The 6,250-nt window shown below is 48.2% G+C and overlaps 1 non-coding gene across 1 annotated transcript; it reads right to left on the bottom strand.

Annotated features, from left to right (window-relative positions):
* Positions 1–2,358: 2,358 nt before the first annotated feature.
* LOC135010444 (U1 spliceosomal RNA) lies at positions 2,359–2,524 on the bottom strand. Its single transcript, XR_010209788.1, has one exon. It is a non-coding gene; the product is annotated as a U1 spliceosomal RNA (small nuclear RNA).
* Between the last annotated feature and the right edge of the window lie 3,726 nt (positions 2,525–6,250).

Raw genomic sequence — 6,250 nt, 5'->3', positions numbered from 1 at the left:
CCTGTTTTCCTGAATCTCCATTTTGTTGCTCCGGGTATCCCGGGGGTTGAGTGCTGCACCCGGGGACTAGTGTGTGAGTTTTGCTGGCTCCTGCACAGTGACAGAAACTGGGTGTTGCACGTAATGTTACAGTGAAACACCCATATTCTGTCACTGAAGAGGAGCTGGCACTTTGGTGTCACCCCCCTTGGCGGGTGACACTCGGGTGTGGGCCGCAACCCCGTTGTGATGCCACTGACCCATGGGAAGCTTTACGTGGCTTACCCATGTGTTAGTAGCCCCAAGCATCTTTTGTGTTAGTCCCTGAAGAAAAACTTCAAATATTTACAAATACATTTTGTAATCAATGGGCCTAATTCAGTAAGGATTGCAAATTCTGCTAAGTAACAGAATTTGCAATCCTTTGGTTCGCATGCTGGGGCCACCCAGCATGCCGCCTCCCTTCTTGACCACGCTGAAATTGCAGTCTCAGTGCAGTTCAGCGTGATCATAAAAAATGGGTTAGCCTCCTGTTGGTGCAGACTGTATGTGTGCGCAGGAAGCCGCCACCATTTTTGTGATCGCAGCTGTTGCATGTGATGTCATGCAGCAGCTCTGACCACGCCTCCTGTTTCTCCGTTGCCGACCCCATTTTGTAGCCCTGCCCATGCACCGCTCCATCTCCGACTTGGAAATGGATTGTTGCTGACCCCCCCCCGAGCACCAATTGACAGTCAGAAGCGATCGCATTATCTGCGGGGTGCCGCAGAAAATGCAGGCGCATGCGTATGCTCTTAGCAATTTTTGCAGTTGGATTGCTTATTGCGATTGCAATCCAACCTGAATCAGGCTCTATTACCTATCACAATGCACTGCGGGTAGTACAAAATGGGGTTAATATAAGAGAAAACCCCCCCAGAGCTGTGCTCCTTAACTGTCCCTGGTGGCTAGTGGAGCGGCTGCCCAGTAATCAGTGTCCACGCCAGTGCGCACATGGCCCACCCCCTACAGCCACGCTGGATCTCGGTATACTGTGGGCACAGAAGTCCCTTACCTCCCTTTCATCAGCGGCCTCGTGATCCCGGAGGGCGGTGTGTGTGTGACTGACCTTAGGAAGAAACCGGAGCCTCCACTGCAGTGACCCAGCAACCAGGGCACGGGAGTATACTGCGCCGCTGGGAGTGATGGAGCTGCAGTAAAGATGTCTATTAGACCTAACCTGCTGCAGCCCTTGTAGATTCTTATAAAAAAAGTTCTTCTTTTCTTGTCAAAATTAATAGCTAAGAATAGGCTGCCTGAGGCAGCCCCCTGTTAAGTGGCCTGCTACTGAAGGCACCAACTACAAACTGAGCTCCCTGTTCATGGAAGCGAGGTTATAGAGCAGGGGGCGCTGAGCATCTTGGGAACAGTCAAAAGCTTTGAGCCTGTTGGTGCCTCAGATAAAGATCCTACTCTACACCCCAATGTGAATCCTTGTGGAGTCCAGTGTACCCCACAGAAGAAATGAATGTGTCACACCCATTGGCAGCAACATTAGAATAGCTGCTGATGGGCACAATTGAGAAAGGAAGGGGGGAAAACATTTGAATCCAGCACATATATGTAATTTGAATATGTAATTTGTACCTTCCTACTTTAAAATGTAATGGATGAACCTCACCCTGTGAGAACTATCTTCATGATCAAGAGATCTCATACGCAAGAAAAGCATGTGTTGGGATAGGGCTGTGGAGGGCGGCTGCTCGAGCACACCCCCGTCAAGTTAAGGAGATTCAACTGAGGAAGCACAAGGGAACTCTTGTCTGGGGACAACAACTGCAGGGAGACCACATCTTTTCAGATGAAAATGAGAGGGCGGAAGGCTGCCTAATACTGAAGCACCCTCAAACATCAAACCATATGCAACAACTAGTACAAGCATTCCTGGGGAAAGGTCTGCAGCAGACGGATTTGCATACGGTGATGTCATCCAAGCAGTGGGCCAAAGTTGGCTGGAACCCTCATCTGCATATGAAAAAAGAAAAGGGGCGCTTGGATGACCCCTAGTTCGCATTGAACACCCCCCACCCTCCTTTGGTGTGGGGCTCATGTTGGCCATGCCCCAGCCCCTGAAGCATTCAAGCTGATTTCTTGCAGCAGCTGGGCACTGTAACAGCTCCAGAGCTGCTCTGTAAGGCAAATAAAAGGGTGTGGGCCCTGCAACACCACCTGTAGTTCGCATTGTGCGTTGGAAGGCACAAAGTAAGCAGACGGGAGAAGTCAGGATAGTGCGCAAGGGCATAGAAGGGAGGGGCTCAAGAAAAGAGAAGTGGAAACAGACAGCAAACTAGGCTGGAGAGAGACCTGAGACAATGAGATCTAAATTATACCAGAGCCAACCAGGGGAAAGCACAAATGCAGTCCCCCCCCCTACCACAAATTATGCAGTCGAGATTCCCACATTTGGGGAAATCACAGAGGTCAGCATACCCAGAATGCAATGAATGAACCTCACCCTGGGAAAACAATCTTCATGACCATGGTATCACCTAAGCAAAATAAGTATGATTTGAGAAAGGGCTGGGGAGGGCCGCTGCTCAGGCACACCTCCGTCAAGTAAAGGAGATTCAACTGAGGCAGCACAAGGGAACTCTCATCTGGGGACAACAACTGCAGGGAGAACACATTTTCAGACGAATGTGTGAGGGCAGAAGGCTGCCTAATACTGAAGCACCCCCCAAACAACAAACCAAATGCAACAACTAGTGCAAGCATTCCTGGGGGAAGGCCTGCAGCAGATGGATTCGCATATGGTGATGTCATCCAAGCAATGGGTATAGTTGGCTGCAACCCTCGTCTGCATATGAAAAGAGAAAATGGTCGCGCAGGGCATGGCGGCCTTTGTGGGGTTGCGCTTGGATGACCCCTAGATCGCTTTATACACCCCCATCAGTGTGGGGCTCATGTTGGCCATGCCCCAGCCCCTGAAGCATTCAAGCTGATTTCTTGCAGCAGCTGGACCCAGTAACAGCTCCAGAGTTGCTCTACAAGACAAGTAAAAGGGTGTGAGCCATGCAGCACCACCTGTAGTTTGCATACACACATATATAGGACAGCATCTCTTATATGCCCCAGGGGCAATAAAATAGTATCCTTATCTAGGGTATCCGTCCATGCCGCTACAGCACTACACATACACACCCAGGCCGACGCAATTGCCGGTCTGAGTAAGGTACCTGAATGTGTATAAATGGACTTCAGGGTAATCTCCTGTTTGCGGTCAGCAGACTCTTTGAGGGTAGCCGTATCCTGGGACGGGAGGGCTAACTTCTTGGATAAGCGTGTTAATGCTTTGTCCACCCAAGGGGAGGATTCCCATCGTAACCTATCCGTTGATGGGAAAGGATACGCCATAAGAATCCTTTTGGAAATCTGCAGGAGATTCCCAAGCTTTTTCACATAACTCGTTCAGCTCGTGTGAGGGGAAAAGGTTACCTCAGGCTTCTTTCCCTTGTACATATGTACCCTCTTGTCAGGGATAGGGGGCTCCTCTGTGATGTGCAAAACATCTTTTATTGCCATAATCATATATCAAATGTATTTTGCCAATTTTGGCTGTAACTTTGCATCATCGTAATCGACACTGGAGTCAGAATCCGTGTCGGTATCTGTGTCAACAATCTGGATAGTGGGCACTTATGAGACCCTGACAGTCCCTGCGACATAGGATCAGGCATGGGTTGAGACCCTGACTGTCCCAAAGCTTCAGCCTTGTCTAATCTTTTGTGCAATGAGTTTACACTAGCATTTAAAACATTCCACATATCCATCCAATCAGGTGTCGGCGGAGACACCACATTCATTTGCTCCCGCTCCTCTCTAATATAGCCTTCTTCCTCAGACATGTCGACACACGCGTACCGACACACCACACACACAGGGAATGCTTTTACTGAAGACATTTCCCCCACAAGGCCCTTTGGCAGAACTGGCCCTAATCAATATGATGCCCTAGGCAAAATTTTGCCTGGTGCCCCCTAGCACCACCGCTGGTTCCGCCTCTGACCTTGCACCTCTTTCCCAGCACCATCAACCCTCACCCATAACAGTACTTATTTTGGTGTTTGTACCCCCTATATTTTAAACAGGAACAGTTCGCACATTTGGCGCACAGTCCAAAAAGGGGTGTGTTTTTGCTGGCAATGGGCATGTCCACACAATAGTACCCCCAATTAAAATTCTGCCACACAGTACTGCAATTTTATTCACATTTGATCACGCGATAGTGTCCATAATTCACATTACATCCCACAGTAGTATCACTTTACCTTATAAACGTTACTTCTCACAGTAGTGCTCCTTATTCACATTACATCACACTGAATTGCTCCTTATTTACATTACACCACACCCTATTGCTCTTTATTCACATTAGACGACACAGTAAATGCCCTTTCTATACACAACGCTACATATTAGAGCACCTTATACACATAATGCCACACATTAGTAATGCATTTATACACATAATTCCACACAGTAATGCCCCTTACACATATGAGACACATCATTAATGTCCTTATAAACATAATGCGTCTTACACATTATGACAACCTTTATTAATGCCCTTTTACACATAATGGCCCTCATTCCGAGTTGTTAGCTCGCAAGCTGCTTTTAGCAGCATTGCACACGCTAAGCCGCCGCCTACTGGGAGTGAATCTTAGCTTATCAAAATTGCGAATGAAAGATTAGCAGAATTGCGAATAGACACTTCTTAGCAGTTTCTGAGTAGCTCCAGACTTACTCGACAACTGTGATCAGTTCAGTCAGTTTCGTTCCTGGTTTGACGTCACAAACACACCCAGCGTTCGCCCAGACACTCCCCCGTTTCTTCAGACACTCCCGCGTTTTACCCAGAAACGGCAGCGTTTTTTCACACACACCCATAAAACGGCCAGTTTCCGCCCAGAAACACCCACTTCCTGTCAATCACACTACGATCAGCAGAACAAAGAAAAAACCTCGTAATGCCGTGAGTAAAATACCTAACTGCATAGCAAATTTACTTTGCGCAGTCGCAGAGCGAACATTGCGCATGCGCAATTAGCGGAAAATCGCTGCGATGCGAAGAAAATTACAGAGCGAACAACTCGGAATGACCACCCTTGCGCATGCGCAATTAGCGGAAAATCGCTGCGATGCGAAGAAAATTACCGAGCGAACAACTCGGAATGACCACCAATGTCCCTTACACATATGCCGCACATTATTAATGCCCTTATACACATAATGACACACATAGTGCCCCTTACACATATGTTGCACATTATTAATGCATTTTTACATGACACACATAATGCTCCTTACTCATATTCCGAACACTACTGCACAATCAACCCACTCACATGCACACAGCACTCACACTGCCACTAACACTGTGACCTCTGCCTCTGCTTGGATACAGATGTGTCCTCATAAATCTTGCCTCAATGCTAACGTTGGGGCACCTTTTTTTTATTAAAATGCATCTTATTTGCATTGCTATGTTGTTAGGATGCACACGCAGCTTCTGCCGATTAAAATGATATGCAGCACGCCTATATACTGTGTGAGACTGTGGCTGTATCTGCATATGAAATGCTACACACAGAATATAGGCATGCCGCATATCATTTTAATCAGCAGAAGTTGCTGATGCCCCTAGGCATATCAAATGCCCTAGGCAATTGTCTAGTTTGCCTATGCCTATGGCCGGCTCTGCCCTTTGGAGAGACAGAGTATGCCAGCACATACCCCAGCGCTATATAACCCAGGAATAGCACAGTAACTTAATGTTTGCACAGTAGCGCTGCTGTATGTAATTTGCGCCAAATTATGTGCCCCCCCCCCTCTCTTTTCAACCCTCTTGTCTACCGTGGTATAAGCAGGGGAGAGTCCGGGGAGCTTCCTCTCAGCGGTGCTGTGGAGAAAAAATGGCGCTGGTGAGTGCTGAGGGAGAAGCCCCGCCCCCTCGGCGGCGGGCTTCTGTCCCGCTTAAACTGTACAATTGGCAGGGGCTCATACATATATACAGTGCCCAGCTGTATATATATGTTATATTTCTGCCAAAAAGAGGTTTATATTGCAGCCCAGGGCGCCCCCCCTGCGCCCTGCACCCTTACAGTGACCGGAGTATGTGAGGTGTATGGGAGCAATGGCGCACAGCTGCAGTGCTGTGCGTTACCTCAATGAAGATCATGAAGTCCTCTGCCGCCTCTGAAGTCTTCTTTTCTTCTCATACTCACCCGGC

The sequence above is a fragment of the Pseudophryne corroboree genome, unplaced genomic scaffold (genome assembly GCF_028390025.1).
Source record: "Pseudophryne corroboree isolate aPseCor3 unplaced genomic scaffold, aPseCor3.hap2 scaffold_2346, whole genome shotgun sequence".
Taxonomy (NCBI): Eukaryota; Metazoa; Chordata; class Amphibia; order Anura; family Myobatrachidae; genus Pseudophryne; species Pseudophryne corroboree.
The sequence above is the reverse complement of the archived record's forward strand: the minus strand, read 5'-3'. Positions and strand labels throughout refer to the sequence as shown.